The 24,177-nt window shown below is 47.8% G+C and overlaps 1 protein-coding gene across 9 annotated transcripts in view; it reads right to left on the bottom strand.

Annotated features, from left to right (window-relative positions):
• Positions 1-24,177, bottom strand: part of LDLRAD4 (low density lipoprotein receptor class A domain containing 4) — a 386,784-nt gene that overhangs the window by 235,823 nt on the left and 126,784 nt on the right. The window contains exon 1 of one of the 9 annotated variants that reach the window (XM_041739621.1): positions 3,432-3,547. The exons of 6 other annotated variants lie outside the window; for them this stretch is intronic. The gene's annotated coding sequence lies outside the window, so the exon portion shown is untranslated. Of the gene's footprint in view, positions 1-740; positions 812-1,690; positions 1,729-3,431; positions 3,548-24,177 lie in introns of those variants that run through there. 2 more of the 9 variants (XM_041739623.1, XM_041739622.1) reach the window with 2 other exon arrangements.

Genomic DNA, 24,177 nt, shown 5'->3' with positions numbered 1-24,177 from the left:
AGCATCCTCCAGGAGAGGCCCTCAGAGGACGTTGTTTCAGATCCCCTCAAAGCACAGATCGGAGGGGGAAAAAAAAAAGAATAAATAATAAATAAATAAATAAATAAATAAATAAATAAATAAATAAAATAAAAGCACAGAGGTTAGGAGACTGAACTCCAAAAACTACTGCACGGGGGAGTCAGGACTGGACCTGCGCCTCTGGACCCTCCATCTGTGCTTCCCGGGCTACCTGCGGATGTCAGGTAAGCCTAAGTTCCCTAAACTAAAGTGCCTTAACCCCAATAATACTCAAATCAGGGAAATCAAGGGGGAGAAAATGAAGGAAAAGTAAACACAGGGAGGCGATTCACCCAGGATGCAAGTTCAGAGTCATCGTAAGCCATCAAGAGCCCCCAGTACAGCAAGCAAGGGAACATCGTCCTGTCTTCTCCACACACACACACACACACACACACACACACACACACACACACACACACACACACACACGTGTTCTATTTACCCTGGAAAGATGGGAAAGCCCAACCAGGAAATAAATTAATTCAATACCATACTTGAAAAATGTCATTAAGTCCCTCCCATAACAGAGCAACAGTTACTAAGGAAAACGAGCACATCAAATGGAAAAACATCCCCACAGGAAGGGACACTTTTTTTAAAAAACATGAACACCCACAGAACCTAACCAAATAAGTTAAAGAATATGTTTGCTTTACCCCTGATTCATAAAAACTTACATCAAGTGCAGTCCTCCCAGGAATCATTGGGGGAATGAAGACTGCATTTCAACAGATCACAGCTTTCACAAAATCGCACTACAAAAATAGACACATGCGATTCAGGAAACATTAGGGTCACTCAGTAGACACAAAGGCCAAAACCCAGAAACGAAGCGAAACAACCTTTTTTAAAAAAAAAATCTACAAATACTCAAAACATTTGTAGTGCACAAGGAATAAACACTACAGTTTCATTTTGTATTTCCTCTCCGTGCAGACAGACTGCTTCCCTGGCGGAGTGTCGGTTACCTAGGGGACGGCCAGACTGAGCAGCCGAACAGGCTCCAGGCCGAAGACACTCAGGGAGCAGAGGCCCCATGCCTGGGTCTGATGGTTTCTCACTGCTCTACTCCCCACCAGAGAGGTCCGAGGGGGAACGGGACACTGAGACATGAAGAGACAGCTCTAACCTTGACCAAAAAAATAAAAATAAAAAAATTAAAATAAAATAAAAACATAAAAATTAACACATTAAGAGTCGTACTACACTGCTCACCGAAAAAAAAAAAAAAAAACTCCACTTCTGGCTGGTTCACTTAAGTTTAAAGCGACAATGGACACTGAGCAAGACAGACGTGAGAAAAGAGCAGCGAGAAGAAACCTGAGGATCTACTTCCAGCCAGAGTCCGAAGCAAGAGTTACCCCGGGAATATAAGAAATAGTGAAAGGGAATAAAGGGGAAAGGAGAAAAAATGAGTGGGAAATATCAGAAAGGGAGACGGAACAGGAGAGACTCCTAACTCTGGGAAACGAACTAGGGGGGTGGAAGGGGAGGTGGGCGGGGGGTGGGGGTGAATGGGTGACGGGCACTGAGGGGGGCACTTGACAGGATGAGCACTGGGTGTTATTCTATATATCGACAAATTGAACACCAATAAAAAAAATAATAAATTAAAAAAAAGAGTTACCCCCGGGAGAGAGACGGAGCGTTTCCCACTTGAGCTCCTCCATCTCACAAACAGACACTCTGAACCTTGGCAAGCGCCCAAGAGTCTCGTTATTTCGAACAGCAAACAGGTGTGTCCTAGGGAAAAAAACATGCTCCCTGCCCTCAAGGCAGCCACGGGGCGGGGGGTGGGGGCTTAGTCGGGTCCCTCAGCCCCCAGGCTCCCACCTTCTCATCTGTAAAGACGTGAAACCCCCAGGTCCCTTCTGATCTTGGGTCTTCCCTGTGGCCGCGTCTCTGGTCAAGGGAGACAAGACAGTGTGCGTGAAAAGAATATAATGACCAAGTATAGAAAATCCGCACATGAACCCAAATCTGAGAGCACGTCAGAGAAACGAGCTGCCCGGAACAAGAGAGGCTGACCTGGAGTGGGACCGATCCCTCGCACTACTTCTAATTTCTATGATGCAGGGGCACAAGACAATTTGAGGTTGTGTTGCAAGAGCTATAAAGCCATCCGAGCCCTGGTAGCTTGAAAGGGCTCCAGAGAGTCAGGTCATCGTTTTTGCAAGCAAGTACAAAATGTAAAACCCTCATTTCAAATATACACACGAGCTGCAAAAGGCAAGAGCAGCAATTCTATTAGAACATCCTGTAAAGCATCGCTTTGGCACACACGACACTTGATAAATCCCGAAGGATCTATGGTCTGAGGCCCAAATCAAGGTGCAGGAAGTTTCCCCCCAAGTAAGTTAGTAGGATAACAGTCCCTGGTGAATCTGTACATTTATAACTATCTCCTCATCGTATTTAGGGACACAGGAAGCCATGAGATGTTGTCTCTCTCACTCCTTCATTTGACAGAGGAGACCGAGGCTCAGGGAGGAGAAGGGATGCATCACAAGGGACTGCGACGAGCAAGGCAGAGCTCAGAGGTACAGCACACACCGGTACCAACTGCCGACGGAGACCAAGGGACGCGGAGGTGCTTTCCACCTTCCTAGGCCCCAACTATTCCCCAGCTGACGGGAACAGGAGGCCTTGCCCGTGACCACCCAGCTCTCTGGCCTACAGAGCTCTGCATGAGCTGCATCGTCCCACTCAGCATTTCAATAGCTCTTTGTGGGATGAGGACTCTAGCAAGGGGACGGGGAGATAGGAGTGAGCAAAGCAAACTGGGCTCCTGTCCCCAAACTGCCTATAGGGTGTATGGAGGTGCTTGCTAATGGAAACCTTTTGCTGATCTTTGTATCCTCGGCGTGGGCCTCCACAGGGCCTAGAATACAGCAGGTGCCCAATGCTGGTCGCGCAGCACCGAGTCACACCGAGCTCCAGCCTGACCGCCTCCTCGTTGCGCTGCATCAGCTGCACGACATCCCGAGGCCGTGGTACCCGGCGAGGCTGCTGGCCCCAGCCCCAGACCCTGGAGGGCCCTCAGCGGGGACGCTCCACCTGGGAGTCCGAGGCCCGGACAGTGCAAACATTTAAAGCACACTCTAGTGAGAGCTTTGTACACAAACAGTCCAGGGGCCCAAAGGGCGGGCTCTGAGCTGGACGACCTTGGGTGTACCTCGTTTTCGGCTCCGCATGATTTTAACAGTCACTTAACCCCTTGGAGCCTCAGTTTCCTTGTCTATAAAACAGAAGCAGTGAGGGAGCCCACCTCCTGGAAATACTGAATATTTAATGAGGAAATAGATACAAAACACAGGTCTCTAGTGAATGGTAAAGAGATAGCAGCTGCTACAAGGATGACAACTCACCTCAGCAGATTGATAAATTATGTCTTCAGAGAATATTCCAGGGGTGCCTGGGTGGCCCAGGCGGTTACGCATCCGCCTTCTGCTCAGGTCCTGAGCCCCGGGTCCTGGGACGCGATCCTGAGTCAGGCTTCCCGCTTAACAGGGAGCCCGCTCCTCCTCCCCCGCTCATGCTTCCTCTCTCACTTGTGCTCTCTCTCTCTCTCTCATATAAATAAAATCTTAAAAAAAAAATTTTTTTTTAAGTAAAAATAAAGAACATTCCCCACCCACCCACTTTTTTCTAGTTTTCACCTGACCTAATTAGGCAAAAATAGCATTTTATCTCATGGTTCCTCAGTTGATTTTTTAACGTTCTTGATAGATAAAAATCTAAGCTTAAAATCGTTTTGTATCAGCTAAAATTAACGACAGAAAGGATCAGGGAAAAGGATACAAAATTAGACAAAATGTGTGGGTGAGATATTTGGTATGAAATGCGGTAGAAGACGAGAAGGAAAAAAATGACAAAAATGGCTTTTAAAAGGAAAAAGAGCCTCTTGATCATCAAATTTTTCATGTTTCTAATTGAAATATCAAATTCAAGACGCAGCAACAGACCGTGATAAATAAACTTTACCAGGTTCTACACTCATTGCCAGAAAACGACCAACAGGGGCCAATCTTCCGATCCGACTTTCTTCCTTCCCGTTCCCTGTTTGGTTCACTCCCTTTGTAAGGTGCTGACTTTCTAAGCCCTTTCCACCCATTTCTCAAACTCCCAGAAGCCCCGAGAATGACGGGGCACAGAGAGGACATCCCAATGACCCCTCCCAACAGCGGGATAAATCCGGCACTCTTCTATGTAACGGGAGGTGTGGGAACAGAAACCCCAACCCTTTAAAAGCCAATAAAAATTGATCGACAATAACCCAGCCGATACTCCTAGGGAGACGAACGATCTATATAATTTTAGTCGTTTGCACGAGCAAAGGTTTCCTGAAGCTCCCCTGCTTACAAAGCTCCAGACCCATTCCACATATGCATCTTTAATCAAAACACGCAGGGAACGTCTAAATTTTCATGACTGTAGTTTTGTCTTGTTTGCTCATATTCATTTTCTGAAAAAAAATATATATATATATATATCCCTTTAGGAAAAAAGTAACTTTCTGTTTTACAATTTTTTAAAGATTTCATCTTCCTTATGTCATGTCCACACCCAACATGGGCCTCAAACTTATGACCCCAAGGTCAAGAGTCCCATGCTCTACTGACTGAGCCAACCAGGCACCCTTCTGTTTTATGATTTTTTACCACTCGATGTCCGGTTTGAGGTGGGCGGTGTTGGATAGAGATATTCCAATAATATTTTTCTTAGATATTTCCAAGAAAAATCAATGTTGTCTGGGACAGACGTAAGAGACAAGAGATGTAACAGTGAGCACATGAAGGGAATGTGCCCAACACCTGGGGCCTGTAAGGCTCTGACCAGTAGCCAGCAGAGACTACTGCTCAATTTAGTGTAGGTGCAATTTTGGGGATACACCCCCCGAAGTTGGAACACACACACACACAATTGTCTAGAGACTTGTGCCTTGGCAGAAAGGCTCCTTACTGCCCAAATACCGTTTCAACAAGATTTAGGAGTCCGGAAAAGAGAAAACCGTTCCTCCCCACAGTCTGCACAGCAGACAGACACAGGCCTATCCCGTATCTTCTCAGAACTTACAACTTCCTTTCCACATGGTGGTGTCTCTACCATGTAAGGGAACCAGAAAAGGAAATGATACGTGCCGTGTGCCGCACAGCATCAAGGAAGACCTCAGATGCCCTGGCTACCCTAGGAAAAGCACACGTTCTCATAGGAGAGTGAAAGGACTGTCTCTAGCCCGATCTTTCAAGAATGACTTAGAGTCCAAACAGGAGAACCTGCCACTTGAGACACGGCAAATTCTGGAAGCGGAGCTCGTTTAGCCCAGGCAGCACCGGTGGAACAACCTGATCACAGAGACCCAAGGAGATGGACGTCTCAGCAGCCGTCTGAGGGACACGGGGTGAGACGGCACCGTCTGCGCCCCCCCCGCCCCCTCCCCCGAGCTGATGCCACCACCCGCCCGCAGCTGAGAGCGGGACGGGCCCTCGCTGGGACGGTCCACCCGACGCTGACCGCCGCCTCCGAGACAGCCCCGAGCCGAGCCGCCCAACGAGCAGGGCCGGATCCGCACCTAGTAGGGAGCACTGAGGGCTTCACGTCTTCCTGGGCGGCTGCGGGAGGCAGAGCCATGAAAGTACATCTGTCCTGAAGAGCAGCTGTTGAAGGGGAGACTTTGGGGGAAGGGCTACCTGGTATCTAACGGGACTGTAACCCCGTACCCTGTGTGTCCCGGAGGCCTCCGGCCAAGCAGAAAGCGTTCATTAGGCCAATCTCCGCTGCCTTGGTAACAGAGGCCTACGCGTGTGCTCTTAACACAGTAAAGCAACCGAGTCGTGGGGGGGTCCCTACAGACAGGTACTGCGTGGCCAGCAAGCAGCCCCGGGGGCAGGAGGAACAACACAACGTGCCCTCCTACAACGCAGAACAGGCCCCTCCACCAGCCCGGTGTGACTGGGACAGTCCCTCCAGCACCTGAAGCCTCGTGTTTGCAAGTCTGCTGAGTTTGCTGAGCTTCAGAAGCATCACTGGCGGCTCCAGAAACTCTCATTCCCAACAGTCTACTCAGCCCACCCCCGCTATCCTTGGTGTGGAGTCAGTTGGCCTCGCAAGTCCCCATCACATCTGCACGAAAGAACTCCTGAGGTGCCACCAGAGAAAGCTGCAGGACTGTAGCAGCAAGATGGGATTTTAACCAGAAAATTCAAAACCTGAAATCACTGCTCATTTCCCCATCGCTCGCCAAGGTTACACAGTGCCTGGGAAGCCTTTCATGACGTCAGTGCACCACGGACCTCACTAGATGGACGGGTAACTTTCTCTGCATCTAACATGGTATCTTCTTGCAGTTTTTCCATTTTCCTTCTCAAAATCTCGCTCTTATTTACTCCCTTCCTTTCTGGAATCAACAGGTAAGGACGAATTCATTCCAACCTCTGCTCTGCACTGGGAGCCTTCAGGAAGGTTCTTCAGATAGAAGCCCTGGAGGACACGAGGGAGGCACAGGGGGCAGGACCATAGGACATGAAGAGACCTTACCATGGTGGACAATGTCGCCCTACTCCCCACCTTCCCAGGGCCTAGTAAGTCAGTCAGTCTTCACACAGCAAGAGTGGAGATTTAATTTTGTTCCACCCAGGAAAGCAAGCTGTTGCTGCTTTTCACCAAAATACTCTTCTCTAAGCCATTGTTCCCCAAATATACAAGAGGAAGGATGCAATCATCAAAATTAAATTTTGCCCATTTTGACTTAAAAACTAAACATATTGACAAATGCATTTGAAATAGGAAATAAATGTATCCAGATATCGTCTCCCATTCTGTAGGTTGTCTTTTAGTTTTGTTGATGCATCAGATAAAGGGCTAGTATCCAAGATCTATAAAGAACTCATTAGACTCAACACCCAAGAAACAAACAATCCAATCATAAAATGGGCGAAAGGCATGAACAGACATTTCATCAAAGGAGACACGCACATGGCCAACACGCACATGACAAAATGCTCCGCATCACTGGCCATCAGGGAAATACAAATCAAAACCACCATGAGATCCCACCTCACCCCAGTGAGAATGGGGAAAATTAACAAGGCAGGAAACCACAAATGTTGGAGAGGATGTGGAGCAAAGGGAACCCTCCTGCACTGTTGGTGGGAATGTGAACTGGTGCAGCCACTCTGGAAACTGTGTGGAGGTTCCTCAAAGAGCTGCCCTATGACCCAGCAATTGCACTGCTGGGGATTTACCCCAAAGATTCAGATGCAGTGAAATGCCGGGATGCCTGCACCCCAATGTTTATAGCAGCAATGTCCACAATAGCCACACTGTGGAAGGAGCCTCGGTGTCCATTGAAAGATGATGGATAGAGAAGCTGTGGTCTATGTACACAATGGAATATTCCTCAGCCATTAGAAACGACAAATACCCACCATTTGCTTTTACATGGATGGAACTGGAGGGTGTTATGCTGAGTGAAGTAAGTCAATCGGAGAAGGACAATCATCATATGGTCTCACTCATTTGGGGAATATAAAAAATAGTGAAAGGGAATAAAGGGGAAAGGAGAGAAAATGGGTAGGAAATATCAGAGAGGGAGACAGAACATGAGAGACTCCTAACTCTGGGAAACGAACTAGGGGTGGTGGAAGGGGAGTGGGTGGGGGGTGGGGGTGACTGGGTGATGGGCACTGAGGGGGGCACTTGACAGGATGAGCACTGGGTGTTATGCTGTATGTTGGCAAATTGAACTCCAATAAAATAATATACACATTCAAAAAAGAAAATATACATATGTAAATACACAAGAGTAACGTCAAAAAGCATGTTATTTTATATGTTGGCAAACTGAACACCAATAAAAAATAAATTCATAAAAAGAAAGAAAGAAAGAAAGAAAGAAAGAAAGAAAGAAAGAAAGAAAGAAAGAAAGAAAGAAAGAAATAGGCATGGAGCTGTCTGTTTACCTAGGCTGACTGGATGGAAGAAATGACAGAGACAATGGAGGGTGAGGGGGACGGGTGCTGAGAGAGGCTCCCCCTAAACGAACTCGTGCAGTCGGGAGCTCTGCAATATCCCTTGGCACTGACACGGCCGCTCAGCCTGTGGGGCGGCGCTCCGAGAGGTAAGCATGGCTTTGTGGCGGAACGGCCTGGGCTTAGAAGCACAGTTGTGCTGAGCAGCCTGCCACGCACCACGAGCAGGTCATACAATCTCTGTAAGCCTCAGTCTACTCACCTGTTAATGGGGCATTAACTGAACCATAAGGCAGCAGTGTTGACTAAGTGAGGAAATAGATGAAATCCATGTGCATGGCACCAGAAAATCTAAATCTAACTGGCCCTCAAAAAAAAAAAAAAAAAAAAGGTTAAGGCAGTAATGGAAAGCAAGGAAGAAAGGAAGGGCAGGGCAGGGGTGATACTGCCCTTGGGAAAGGGGTTGTCTAACCCTTGGGAAATGTATTAAAGGTGAGGTCAGTTGACCAGGCTGTAAGAAAGCTAAAAAAAAAAAGGGGGGGTGAGAAAAACAGAGCACCTCAATGGGAGCCACTCAACCCCACTGTTGGCTGAACATTCGGAGGGGTAGAATCTAGGGCCTATTTCGTTAGAAATCAATATTCTCGTATTCAAATACCTAGATAGGCCAGCCTTGGTACATTCCACGTCTTCCTGACCCCAGGCCGTTTCCCTATCCGTCCTGGAGAACCTGTCCTGCCCCTGTCGGCCTGGCCTCCCTTCACCTCGCTAGACCCTCATCCCTATCCCCACGTGCACAGCCAGTCGATATTCACTGCCCACCCACTAACCGTAAGGATTCCCCGCATCAGAGAAATCGCTCTTGTTGAAATGACTCATCACTTCCTTTAAATAAAAACACGTTATTATGTTCAATGAAACCATACAAGAAATAATAGCTGAAGAGGACGTTTAAATAACGTACACCAACACCTAAAACTGGCTTCTTGGCAATAAAAGGAAATGATTGGCATTGCAAGGGTATTTTAAGAGCTTCATCTTTTCCCCTCCTTCTCCACCTCCCTCCCCCCTCCGAGGAGTCAGGCTACATTCAGAGCCACAGGGGCCCAGCCTCGAGGTAAACTTGGTCAAAGGGGGACTTTATAGGGAGGGTGAGGCTGCCATTGAAATTTAAAAGCTGTCTAGCTACTTGACTACCATCCTTTCCCTTCCAGTTCCCATGGAAACAGACCTCAGATCGCCAAAAACAGGGTAAAGATAGCACCATGCCCAGTCTTCCTGCAATCTGTTGCCATGGGAACTGGATGAGGAAGGACTGGAGGCTGGTAGCTAGAGGCCTGCAGATCCCCATTCCATCAGCTGGAGATACAAAGGGCGCCAGCACACCGGCCACCGCCTGCCTGCCCGCCCGCCAGCAGGCCAGAGAGCAACGTCCACGCGGGTGGAGTCTCAGGGAGAGGGAGGCTCACAGCGAGCGAGCGAGGCTGTGACACCAGCAGCGGCTGCGAGCCTCCAGACACCCACTTAGTAAGAGGCTCACATCCTCGGATGAGCATCCCTTCATCGACCAGAGCTGCTAGACTTCAGACCAGCGGTTCCCACATCTGGCTGGGCAGTAGGCTCAACGCCCAAGCCAGTGAGTCAGTATCTCAGAGGCTGGGACCAGGACTCTAGTTCTTAATCAGCTCCTAAAGGAGATTCTGCAGCTTGGCCATTCTGGGAGACCAATAATCTAAAGAGTTTTTTTTTTTTAATTTATTTATTTATGATAGACATAGAGAGAGAGGGAGAGAGAGAGAGGCAGAGACACAGGCAGAGGGAGAAGCAGGCTCCATGCAGGGAGCCTGACATGGGACTCGATCCCGGGTCTCCAGGATCACGCCCTGGGCCCAAGGCTGGCGCCAAACCGCCGAGCCACCCAGGGATCCCCTGGGAGACCAATAATCTAGACCAGAGCTTCCCAAAGCACAAACAGGATGGTGTTAGGGGTTGAAGAGGAATCAAATCATGCTTTATATTTATATTTATATGACCATCCCTCCACCCCATTTCCCCTGCCTCCAGGGACAATCCAGCACGGATACAAAGGTAGCAGTCAAAATTTATGTATAATCATCAGGGGAACCATGATTGTCTCTCCAAATCTGATTTCTCTACAAAGGTCTAAAGCAAATTCTACATAATTGAGGATCAAGCTAGTGGTGGAAAGTGTATGAAATGCTTAGAATACTTATAAACGGAGATGTATGATCAAAGGAGACTAAAACTCCGCATAACATTTTAAAAGAAATAAGAGATCATTTTGAAAAACTCTACAATTATATGGAAATAATAACTCAGCTAGCCTTACAATTCCTAGTCCAGGGGCACCTGGGGGGCTCAGTGGTTGGGCACCTGCCTTTGCCTCAGGGCACAATCCGGGGTCCTGGGATCGAGTCCTGCATCAGGCTCCCCATGGGGAACCTGCTTCTCCTTCCGCCTGTGTCTCTGCCTCTCTCTGTGTCTCTCATGGACAAAAAAAATCTTTAAAAATAATAAAATAAAATAAAATTCCTAGTCAAACAATGTACAGAGTAAGAGCAGTTTCCATTTCAGCTAAAAGCATGCAGAGCAATACAAAAGTAATGTCGATATCTAGACTGAACTACAAAATAATCTTACACCACATAAAATTCCAGTGTGTTATTCAAAAGCAAGTCACTGATTTTCTATTTTAAGAAATCTCCATTTTTGCCTATGTATAAAAAGGGAGCTATTTCAGTTTGTTTCATTAGATACATTTTGTATTTCGTTCTTCAAAAAGCATAACATACACTAATCCTTGGAAACTAAAATATGAACAAAGAATTTGTAAATCATTGAATTATGTTACAAGTTACTTGAAAAACAATTTCCTTTTTTTAAAAAAAATTATTTATTCATTCATGAGAGACACACAGAGAGAGAGGCAGAGACACAGGCAGAGGGAGGAGCAGGCTCCATGCAGGGAGCCCAACGCGGGACTCGATCCCGGGACCCAGGGTCACACCCTGGGCTGAAGGCGGCGCTAAACCGCTGAACCACCTGGGCTGCCCGAAAAACAATTTCCTGATTCAAAAAATGTAAATGGAAAAAAATCAATTCTCTGATTAGTCAGCACACACAGGCAACCAAGAGAGCTCAGCATTTGCACCGTCCTGTACGTCCTGCAGGCAGCCAAAGACAACTTCGCACATACAGTCTGGGATACATTTTCGTTCCAACGAGGCAAAAATATATGTGTATTTATTTATACATGCGTATATAATGTCACACACAAACTTTAAAAAAAGCCATGAGTTCGTTTGAGACTCAGTTGCTTTTTAGGTTCCCAAAGCACACGAAGCCAGAGTGCTACAACTGCTGTGATGAGAAAATAAAGTCAAAATGAGGGATTTCTGCATTGGCTTAAACGATAACAAACATACACAAAAAGTAGCAAACTAAAGGGCTGCAGCAGAGGATGCCAAAGCAATGTGAGCTGTTAAGTGCTCCATTAAAAAAAAAAAAAAGTTAAGATTAATTGGGAATAAACGCAGAGTTGTGCTTATGCCCAGCTCCACTGAGGTCTGCTAGTCTATGAGACCCTCGCCCGAGAATCGGCGGCCGATGTTTATCGTGCACCTGTATCTGTTCACTTTGAAGTTTACTGAAAAAGCAACTGGAGCGGGGCCAGCAAACCTACACTACAAGGCCAGACGGTGCATGGCTTTGCAAGACGTACGGCCTCCGCCCCTATTCCTCACGTCTGTCATTATAGCATGAAAGCAGCTGCCACGAACACATAAACGAGTAAATGTAATGTGTTCCAATATAACTTTATCTGTACAAACAAGTGCTAGCCAGGGGGTGGCCTGTGACCCACAATCCAGCAACCACTGGACTAGACTATAAATTCATCATTGTGAAGGGAATGGCTGCATCAGCGTCTTCTCTGTAGCTTCGGGTGGGGAAGGAGAAAAAAGGCTTCAGGATGTGCCTCGTATCAGTTTTCCAGTCACCCCCCAGGAATGCCCTGGACTCACAGCACCAAATGCTCCAACGTTTCCCTTAACGTACAATAATTATTTGTTGTGAGCCATTTGTGTTCTCTGCATCTCGCCTTGCGCCGTCTTGCATTTATCCTGTTTCCTTCACTACATTCTAATAGTCCCAAGGGCAAGACTTCTTTTTTTTTTTTTAAGGATTTATTTATTTATGATAGACAGAGAGAGAGAGGCAGAGACACAGGCAGAGGGAGAAGCAGGCTCCACGCTGGGAGCCTGACGTGGGACTCGATCCCGGGACTCCAGGATTGCGCCCTGGGCCAAAGGCAGGTGCGAAACCGCTGAGCCACCCAGGGATCCCCAAGGGCAAGACTTCTTAATTGGCACTTTCTCTCAGAATTTAGCTTAATGATTAGCAAAAGATACTGCAGACAAACAAATCCTTCCCTGTCTTCTCAAAGGACACGCAAAAATACAGCTAAACAGGAAGAAAAGACACTGCCATCTTTATGTTCACCACCAGTGTGGCTGTGGTAGGTAGGACAATCTTCAGGTCTACCCAACAAAGGCCAAGTGCATTAGGACTTCCTGGGGGCTAGGGCTGACCTCACCCAATAGTGTCCCCAGATTCAAAAAATGTAAATTATCTACATGGTACATGGAAATATCATGGAAGTACATGGAAATATCTACTAAATTCAAAAGTATGATGAACTGTATGGTGAACTAAGCTAATTTCTTTTTTTTTTTTTTAAGATTTATTTATGTATTTATTAGAGAGAGAGAGAGAAAGAAAGAGGCAGAGACACAGAGGGAGAAGCAGGCTCCATGCAGGGAGCCCAACGTGGGACTCGATCCGGGGTCTCCAGGATCAGGCCCCGGGCCGAAGGCGGCGCTAAACCGCTGAGCCACCCGGGGCTGCTCCTAAGCTAATTTCTTACACTCGCGCAGAACTGTGGAATTCGGAAACAGGAAAAGCTTTTAGATATTGTCATCTAGTCCAATTCACCGTCCCATATACACAGAAATTATGGCTCAGATATCATGAGAAGTTAGTTATTCAGAGCTGGGCGTAGAACGGAATATAAAATTGAGCTAAATCTCATGTTCTTTTAAACATAATGAAGTTCCTGATGCTTTAGGGAATCCTGTAACGGATCTTCCCTCAAATAAAAACATATGCATTGGGACCCCTGGGTGGCGCAGCGGTTTGGCGCCTGCCTTTGGCCCAGGGCGCGATCCTGGAGACCCGGGATCGAATCCCACGTCGGGCTCCCGGTGCATGGAGCCTGCTTCTCCCTCTGCCTGTGTCTCTGCCTCTCTCTCTCTCTCTCTGTGACTATCATAAAAAAAAAAAAAAAACATATGCATTGTAAAAAGAGGTTTATTCCCTGATTGAGCAGCTCCTTGAATCGGAGTTCTCACAGACTCAGTCTACCTAGTAGAAGGCGCCTCCGTCATTACTCACAGTGTTTATCTGGGAGATCATGACAGGCCACAGCAACACAGCAGAGACGATATAAAATTGTGGCTTGGGGAATATAAAAAATAGTGAAAGGGAATAAAGGGGAAAGGAGAGAAAATGAGTGGGAAATATCAGAAAAGGAGACAGAACATGAGAGACTCCTAACTCTGGGAAATGAACTAGGGGTGGTGGAAGGGGAGGTGGGCGGGAGGTGGGGGTGACTGGGTGACGGGCACTGAGGGGGGCACTTGACGGGATGAGCACTGGGTGTTATGCTAGATGGTGGCAAATTGAACACCCATAAAAAATAAATTTATAAAAATAAAAAAGTTGTGGCTGAGGATCCAGCAGCAGGGTATGGAAGGCCAAGCCTCTGGGGACAGCCCCAATCTTAGAGCACAGGAGACCTCATCCTCTTCACATACCTGCGTCCTCAATCTCAGTTTCTCCATAGACTGTTCTCATAGAGCATCAAATGAAGAGGAACATAGGGAGCGACTTCCACAACCAGCTAAATCCCGGAGGAGGGGAGCCTTCTCTGCAGCCGTCTCTACCCCTCGCTGCCAGAATCTGGTTCATCAAGCCAGCAACACCTTCTCAGAGCCACTAGCCCAGTCTGAAAATCTCGTTAGCATAATCTGATGAGAAAAGGTAGAAAGATCAAAAAACCATGAAGGAGACACCACCCACATCTAAAAACAAAGCAAGCTGAGTGAAATAAGCCAATCGGAGAAGGACAAACATTATATGGTCTCATTCATTTGGGGAATATAAATAATAGTGAAAGGGAATAGAGGGGACAGGAGAAGAAATGGGTAGGAAATATCAGAAAGGGAGACAGAACATGGAAGACTCCTAACTCTGGGAAACGAACTAGGGGTGGTGGAAGGGGAGGAGGGCGGGGGGGGTGGGGGTGACTGGGTGACAGGCACTGAGGGGGGCACTTGATGGATGAGCACTGGGTGTTATTCTGTATGTTGGCAAATTGAACGCCAATAAAAAATAAATTTATTATTTAAAAAATAAATAAATAAATAAAAACAAAGCAAGGCTTGATGTCACAGAGAATGGCCAGTCCCTGGATCATTCCAAGTGGGGTCTCTCAGCTACTCTGGCAGTAGAGGAAATGGAAAGGGCATCATCTTTTGCGTTTTTAGTAGTAGGAATAATGAAACTTGCTGTGTACTGGTGGTGCAAATACTAAACCAGGTAGGCTCCACATAGAGTGCCCTACAAAGAGCACCCTCATGAGGGGAATCATGAAGGACCGTCAACACAGCCAACTCTAGTAAGTAAAAGCAGTGAAACTGGCTCACGGAGGACAGTGTTCGACCCCAGCCCTGACTCTCCGTGACGCATATCATAGTTCTCCATGCCCGCCCTTTGCCTTTTCCTCTCTGTGCCCACTGGAACATGAGCAGGGGCCACAAGCCCATCACCAAGGACTGTAGGTTCCTACAGGACAGTGTTTTTCAAACTGGGTTGTGACCCGTTAGTGGGCTGTGAAGTTCATGTCATGGATCACAACCGGTATACGTTTTTTCAACAGAGGAGGAAAGAGCACATCTCAGAAAGTAAGAGTGGGCATTGCCCCGGGCAACGTCTGCACAGTGATCAATGTGTAGGTACTGGTAGGTGCGTGCTGGGTCACAACGCAGCGCTTACTTCTTACTGCGAATCGTGGTCGGGATATAAAATTCACTTCTTATGGAGAAATACTGTGACACTAACACAGATCGTCGCCACAGCTCCCATGTGAAAGGCCCCTTATGATCAGGAGTGTGACTGGAAGGATGTTGGCTGAGTACTAGAACTGTCCACGTGCTAACTACCCTGTCCTAACGGACTATTCCAGGGACAAGACCTCAACAACCCCCCGGAAGCTCCCCACAGTTCCAAGCCTGAGTGAGCCCTGCTTCCGGGTAGGCAGCATGGCTCGGTGGCAGAGCTGGGCTGAAAGGGGCAATCTTCACAGTCACCCCTGATTTTTTTTAATAAATTTATTTTTTATTGGTGTTCAATTTGCCAACATCTAGCATAACACCCAATGCTCATCCCATCAAGTGCCCCCCTCAGTGCCCATCACCCAGTCACCCCTACCCCCCACCCACCTCCCCTTCCACCACCCCTAGTTCATTTCCCAGAGTTAGGAGTCTCTCATGTTCTGTCTCCCTCTCTGATATTTCCCACTCATTTTCTCTCCTTTCCCCTTTATTCCCTTTCACTATTTTTTATATTTCCCAGATGAATGAGACCATATAATATTTGTCCTTCTCCGATTGACTTATTTCACTCAGCATAATACCCTCCAGTTCCATCCACGTTGAAGTAAATGGTGGGTATTCATCGTTTCTAATGGCTGAGGAATATCCCACTGTACACATAAACCACATCTTCTTTATCCTCATCTTTCGATGGACACCAAGGCTCCTTCCACAGTGTGGCTATTGTGGACATTGCTGCTATAAACATCGGGTGCAGGTGTCCCGGCGTTTCACTGCATCTGTATCTTTGGGGTAAATCCCCAGCAGTGCAATTGCTGGGTCCTAGGGCAGATCTATTTTTAACTCTTTGAGGAACCTCCACACAGTTTCCAGAGTGGCTGCACCAGGTCACATTCCCACCAACAGTGCAGGAGGGCTCCCTTTTCTCCGCATCCTCTCCAACATTTGTGGTTTCCTGCCTTGTTAATTTTCCCCATTCTCACTGGGGTGAGGTGGGATCTCATGGTGGTTTTGATTTGTATTTCCCTGATGGCCAGTGATGCAGAGCATTTTCTCATGTGTGTGTTGGCCATGTCTATGTCTTCCTCTGTGAGATTCCTGTTCATGTCTTTTGCCCATTTCATGATTGGATTGTTTGTTTCTTTGCTGTTGACTTTGATAAGTTCTTTATAGATCTTGGAAACTAGCCCTTTATCTGATGTGTCATTTGCAAATATCTTCTCCCAACTGTAGGGTGTCTTGTAGTTTTTTAGACTGTTTCTTTTGCTGTGCAGAAGCTTTTAATCTTGATGAAGTCCCAATAGTTCATTTTTGCTTTTGTTTCTCTTGCCTTCGTGGATGTAACTTGCAAGAAGTTGCTGTGGCCGAGTTCAAAAAGGGTGTTGCCTGTGTTCTCCTTTAGGATTTTGATGAACTCAAAATGGATGAAAGATCTTAATGTGAGACAAGATTCCATAACCCCTGGTTTAAATATGAGGCAGGAGACATGCGAGGAGAGGCCCTCCAGCTCTGGGAGCCCCCTCGGTACTTAGGAGAAGCTTGTCCTCTGAGAACAAGACACTCGAGGACCGGAGATTTATCTCCAAGACATGAAGCTCACTTTCCGTATTTGCAGGGGATAAGTCCAAGCATTTATCGAAGGTCTGCGGGCACAGGTGCAGCTCTGGAAAATGCCAGTCCTGTGGGGCTGCCTTCCCGCTGGGCATGTTCCGGTGGCTCCCGCTGCTGCAGGGTGCAGCTCAGGCTCGGCGGCCCCCATGGCCTGCTGCGGTCCAGCTGCGCCTCCTCCCCCCACACCCATCGCCCCCCAGCTCCTGTGCGAGCCCCATGCTGCAGCCATCCCGACAAGCCCAGTGGATGCCGTGGCCAGCCTGCACCTGGAGTGCCCTAGCGGCGTCCCCCACACGCACACGCACACACACACCCACCTGCGACTCTCACCTCTGGGGCCTCCTGCCACACGCAGCCCTTCTTCAAGCACCTGTTATCCCAGCATATTTTTCATTTTTCAGTCACTACCAGGTGAGTGGCTTCCTGTGGGCAATAAATGTGTATCACTCTGGCTCCCAACACAGGGCTCCCGACATAAGTGCTCCACAGATACTTAACTGAACGGAAGAAGACAAAATACCCTTAGAAGAACGGTGAGCAGCCGTTGATCCTCAGCTCACATGCGCCCTGTTGACACGAGCCCAGCATCGGCGTCTGGCTAACATACGTCGTCCCACAGCTGGCCTTGGCCCTCCTGTTCCTCTTGGTGTCTAGTTCACGGCTGGACACACACAGCCGACAGCTTCCTCTGGCAAAATCATTCAGGGCATAAGATGTTTCCTCCCTCTGCACGGGCCCACCACACCGCCTGGACAGAAAGTCCCAACACCAACAGCAGGGTGACCAGAGAATGGAAAAGGTGGCAACGAAGGCCAAAGGCTCCCAAGAGAAGGGCTCGGCGCTGACTAGGGCCATTACAAGTAACAGGCAAACGCGTCTTTGTGACATATGGAAATTGTATTCAAGTTATGTAGTTACACACACTATCTGTTGTATGTTCTGCATCACATATTACACATGCGGAGCCCATGCAGGAGGACGCGGGACGGAGACGGGTGCAGAAACAGACACGGAGACAGAACACATCTACCGGCAATGATGAATGAGCACACGGCGCCGAGGGGCGGAAGCCACACGTACGAGGTTCACCTCAACCGGACAACAGATTCCCATGAAAATCCAACAGATGACCAGCTCTGCTAGTGAAGTTTCAATAAATAAAAGAAACAGCAGCAATTATGACAAAGCCATAGTGGGAAAGAAACAGCAAGGACAATGGCAACCCTGTGCCTGGTAGGCTCCTGGAGACAATGCAGCGCGATCCACGCACCTCAATCACCAGAGCATTCTCTCCCCCGTGAGCCGCATCACAGAGACTCATCCATCAATGAGCAGTGCAGGCCACTCCTGCATGAGCCGCTGGCTGGAGGCGGAGTGGGCCTGCTTTCGAAGGGGAGGACGGCGGGGCTCCTTGTCCTTGCCCTTGGAGCTGGAGAAGTTCTGAGCCAGCAAGTCAGCCTCATCTTCTCATGTGGGCAAGCCCCCCTTTCCGGCCTGTCCGCACCCACGGGGGACGTCCTCTCTGTTCCTTTCTCTGGACACAGGCGATATCATAATCCAGACAGACACGAAGAACCCGGAGCTGCCCTGCTTGTTGCCACTGCAAATCCGCGGCACGGGTGAAAGCCCGTTGGTGTCTTTGATCTGACTTGTAAACTTGCCAGAGCCTGGAAACAAGGCCTCTGCCGCAGTAGATCTGCCCTTGGAGACCCTACGCCCTCCTCCCTGTATCAACCTCCCAGCTTCCAGAAATCGAAGTATTTCACATGAAAAGCAGCAGGGGATTATGGAAGATGGCACGTGGCTATGAAGCCACTTGGTGCACCGCCAGCCAGCAACAGGACAGCAGAGCTGAGGGCACATCCGAGCCTCACCCTGACCCCGCTGAGCCTGAATGCCCTCCCTAGGCCCCCTCTGTTCGCAGCACTCTGGGCCGCCCGCCTACCTGCCGCCTGAGTGAGGTGCCCCCGAGAGAGGCGCAGGATAGGAAGCTGCGCACCTTTGCACCCCTGCCCCCCGCGATTAGTGTGGGCAGCTACCTCCGGCTCCCCGCCACGGGCCCCCTGAGTCATGGGACTCCGGGCGTCAGACGGTTCATCCTAGACAAGACCCCATGGTCGCTTTTGAATCCTGATACGTATTTCAAGTGGCATTTCAAACGAAAGACCAAGGAGTGCATCTATGTCTTCATGCTATAATAGTGCATCCCATCCGTTATAAGGCCGCTCCGGCCCCCACAGTCAAGTAACTTGACCCGTTCCTCCTTCACACACAGGTAAGACTGGGGTCAGCTAAGGCCAAAGGCTTCGCTGAAGGCTGCGAAGTAAAACCGTGACAAACTCTGACTTCCAGGAGCTCCTCCCAGGGGAAGGCCAGCCTCTCTGGGCCGGACCCACTTGGCTCCTCTGGAGAAGTAGGGCCAGGGCTGCAGCACGCCCAGCCACCCCCAGACACCCCCAGCACAAAGGAATAAGGCCCTGGGGCCGGAGTGAGGGCCTCTCCTGTCCTCAGGAGATGCTCCGTGAGACCCTGTCCACCCAGAAGCTATGCAGGTACATCCAGCACCGGATAACAAACAGCAAACAAGAAATATCACAAAACAAAGAAAAGCCAAACACTCTGTCCTCCACTTCTCCCAATCAGAAAGGATAAAAACGTAAGTGGGAGAAAAACAACCATAAAAGAAAGTCCTAGCGCTTTGCTAAACGAACAAATTCAAGTTTAAAAGGGAAAAGGAAATAAGTAAGTTAAATAAAGAAAACTAGACGGGGGATCCCTGGGTGGCGCAGCGGTTTGGCGCCTGCCTTTAGCCCAGGGCGCGATCCTGGAGACCCGGGATCGAATCCCACATCAGGCTCCCGGTGCATGGAGCCTGCTTCTCCCTCCGCCTGTGTCTCTGCCTCTCTCTCTCTCTCTGTGACTATCATAAATAAATAAAAAAATTAAAAAAAAAAAAAAAATTTAAAAAAAAAAAAAAAAAAGAAAACTAGACGGATACATAGGAGATTGTGCTTGGCTGGTGAGGAGCTTGGAGACGATTCAGTTCCCTAAGGCCTGGGCCCCCGTCACCACCACCGTGCCCCCCACGACCTTGCACAGCTTCTCTAGTCTCACGTTTCCTCACGGGTAAAGGGAGAGATTGAACCAGAACCCTAGCAGACCCCCTTTCCACCCCAAAAGGTATGAAAGAAGAGATTTGTGAAGAACACGAACTAAACTGCTTATCAATATTTTCCAGAAGGTTCAAACAGGTCCTTGGCCAGGAGGACCTTCCAAAACTGAAGGTGTTCCTAAGCAAGCCGGCCCCAAACCACCTAAGAGAAAGTGGCTACAGAAATCATATAAATGGAGTGAATCAGGAAAGTGCCATAGAAGCATCTAGAAGAGCACCTGGCACACATCTACCTGGACAGATGGACGGGACGGAGGGAGCACAGAGGGATGACAGGTGAAAAAAAAAAATCATAGCTGTTTTATAAGAAAAAACTGCTTTATACCTATGTTTTTAATATTTTCTCAATTTAGATAGGATTTATAAAGTTAAATTCTGATGCAAACTGGGCAGTTAGTAACTATAGCTCCTTAAACACAGAGGAGCCACAGCCGAGGGGCGCCCAGGCCTGGGCAACAGCCACCCCCGTGGCCAGAACTGCCGCATGCAGCCTCCCACTCCACTGCGCGCCAGACATCAGGTCCTCACCCCCTCCTGGTCCTCTCTTACGCGTCTGGCTCTCCTCTCTCTTTTTTCTTTTTTTAAATTTTTATAAATTTATTTTTTATTGCAGTTCAATTTGCCAACATACAGCATAACACCCAGTGCTCATCCCGTCAAGTGCCCCCCTCAGTGCCCGTCACCCAGTCACCCCCACCCCCCTGCCCACTTCCCCTCCCACCCCCCCTAGTTCGTTTCCCAGAGTTAGGAGTCTCTCATGTTCCGTCTCCCTTCCTGATATTTCCCACTCATTTTTTCTCCTTTCCCCTTTATTCCCTACCTTTCTTTTTCTTTTGTTGCTTCTTCCTCCTCCACCCATCCCCTAGGTGTTGGTGTCCCCAAGTCCCAGTGTCAGGCCCCTCATCTTTTCCCACTGGAAGCTCATCCACACAACCACCTATGAACGGCAACTTCAGCTCAGAAAACTTTTCCTGAGCTCCAGATCCACTCCCTAGATAGTCTCACTTGCATATCCCCCAGATATACCCAATTTTAAGGCATCGAAAACAAACAAAAAAAGCTGTTTCTTCTCTTTTTATGCTCCCTGACTTAGAAGGTGCAGTCATCCCCAAACCATCATGCTTCTGACCCACATGCTCATGGCCACCCATGTGCCAACAGCCCCACGCTGTCCCCTCTGTCCTCACTGCCACTACCATGGCTGTGCTTCTATGAAACCCCTCTCTTCAGGGCTCTCCTGGGTGGGAGCTGACCGGTGCCCTGATACTTATGGTGTGACCCGGAATCCGTGAGTGTGAGTGAGAGTCCTCTAGAGTCTGACGTGTCCAGCTATGCACCTGCCCTCTACCCAAGTCCCACAATCAGCCACACTAGGCCTGCTGCCTCCTCAACCCCCCGGGCTCCTTCCCGTCCCAAAGAATGGCCCACCCAACTCTGACCCAAGACGGCTTTCAAGCCCTCCCAGCCTGTTAGTCCCTGTGTGTCTGGAGGAGTCCTCCTTGAGCTTCGCGTGCACTCCTCTGCCTGACCCACTGCCTCCCACCAGCTGTCCACACCACCTGACGCCCAGCCTTCTCACGCTGTCACAGGCCACTGGTCTCTCCCGCCCACACAGTGATTCTCAGACCCTGCATGGATCAAAACCATCTGGGGAGTTTTCTTAAAACTAAGATTCCAAGTTCTATCACAGGTTGTAATTCACTGAGGCTGGAGCGGGTCATAATGCATTCCTCCACATGGCCAAAGGACTTTCCCGTGGACGGCGCGTAGGGTTACGGTGCATGGTTCTCATGATCACAACTAGGACCTCTGAGCGAAAAATGTGGCTTCTACTCATCAACAGGAAATAAATTTAAATAATTTAGAGCCATGCGAAACTGCAGTGGGCTGGTTTACGAGGCAGGAGGCTCCCTATCACTGCAGCTGTTGGAGAAAGGCTGAACGACCACATGTCAAGGCTGCTGAAGAGGGATTCATCCATCAGATGGACAAGAAATGTCCTCCACTTCTGAATGATTTTATAAAAACAGTAATTGTGTGTGGGTTAACCCCTGTTGCATCTCATTCAGAGATCCGTTGCCAACAGTGACCTCGGGGATACACCCTAGAAGGACCAGTGGTTCTCGTAGACATCTACAATAAGGACTGGTCATGACCCAGACTCCCAGAGAAGCAACTTACAGAGGTCTAGAAGTCAACACCAGGATTCACCAATTTGCCTTAAAAATGGGACTTGAGTGGGGGTGACTGGGTGACGGGCACTGAGGGGGGCACTTGATGCGATGAGCACTGGGTGTTATTCTATATGTTGGCAAATTGAACAGCAATAAAAAATAAATTTAAATTAAAACAAATGGGACTTGAATCTCGGGTATTCTTGCTACTTGAAGCAAGGAGTTATAAAGGTTTTGTTTTGTTGTTGTTTTATTTTTTTTTTAAGGAGAGATTAAACCAAAGACAGAATTCAGATGTTAAAGATCAAACAACCCTCACATTTATTTTTTCTCATGTTGAAGTTCACAATATCAAATACATATATTACAGACCCTGATCTCTAAGAGCTTATTCTGTAAAATGGTCAATCCAGGGATAAAGAAATACCAATCTTCAAAAATCAAATATTTAATTTTAGCTGAACATCCAACAAGCCTGCTTTTTCCATAGAAGGACCTGTGAATCGTTCCATTAACTATCTTTAGGGAGACAGTGTAAGAAAGACACTACGCTGCGGATTATTCTCTCCTTTCATTTAAAAGTAACCAGGGTCTCTTGCAGAACATTCATCAACTTGGAGATAAACACCCAATTCACTGTGAGTTCAGAATTTATAGGAGCAGATACCTACTCTGAATTTCAAATAACCAGTAAATCCTTCTGGTCAAAAAAAAAAAAAAAAATCATAAAACCCAGCCAGGGAATCTTTGTTACCTGAGACAGGCAGCCCTTTGAATGAAAGGACATCAATCTAAATGGGTTTTCACAGGAAGTATATTTCAAAATCAAATGAATTTATTCTTATGACATTTCCCCATGTCTAGATACAAACGGGGTATTATCAGAAAAGGAAACGGCCAGCGGAGAGTGTTCATATGCACAGGCTGTCTTCGGAGCGACACTGCGGAATCTTTCTTATGAGCAAAAAAAAAAAAAAAAAAAAAAAAGGATGAGCCCTGGGTGTTATTCTATATGTTGGCAAATTGAACAGCAAAAAAAAAAAAAAAAAAAAGGGGAGAAGGTTTTAAGAATTCCATCACTCTCTACAGAGTGGTAGAGAGTACCACAAATATTGAAAATTAGTATTTCTGTAACAGGGAGCACAGAAGTAAAAGCAGCCTGACTTTGTGCTAGAATTATCTGTCTCATTTCCCATGGCCCAGCTTCCATTCCGCGGCGTTAATGAAGACGTGTGAGAGAAATACATGTGAGGGAATCTAAGTTTTCCATGTAGGAGAAGACAGCACCCCATTTAGTTAAGAGATTTTTCTATTTTAGCAACTCCTAGAGCCAACACTCACGATGGAGAGCAATGGCCTGACACTGGAGCACCAGCAGGGCTACCGCGCAGGAGACCTTTCCAAGGACAGACAGACAGACACCTGTCTTCCAGGGGGACGAAGATCACAAAACCATACTAGAGTTTCCTCCATGTCTCCTATCTACGTTCATCTGTCTCCTCCTTCGTGCTCCACATCCACGTTCGCATCACATCACGAGCAGCTTTTCTCTTGTTTTTAACAGTGAGTAACTCATTCATAAGACTGTTAGAATTAAACACTTAGAGGGCACAGAAGAAAACTCAAAATACGATTGAAATACTGTAAATCAGCAAACACGAAACTGAAGCCCAAGATGGTTATCAATCATGTTTTTTTTTTTTTATTTTCTGGATCTTATGAGACTTTGAAATCTTGGGGGGGGTGCCTCACCGACCAGAAAGAGGATGCCCCTCCCAGATCTAGAAAATTCCTGGAGATAGTAAATGACCTGTCTGGGAGCAAGCCTTTGATATGCAAATCAGCCAATCCAGAGCCCATAGTCTGAACCGGCCCCTCCGTCTTCTACCCTTCAGGAGGCAATATTCCTGGGCCCTAATCATCCCAAGGCCCAGAACTAGACCATGAAGATGAGCAGTTTTTCTAATTACCTGTACCAGACACCACACACCATT

Source organism: Vulpes lagopus, chromosome 24 (assembly GCF_018345385.1).
Source record: "Vulpes lagopus strain Blue_001 chromosome 24, ASM1834538v1, whole genome shotgun sequence".
In the NCBI taxonomy this organism is placed as follows: Eukaryota; Metazoa; Chordata; class Mammalia; order Carnivora; family Canidae; genus Vulpes; species Vulpes lagopus.
This window is presented reverse-complemented; position numbering and strand designations above follow the sequence as displayed.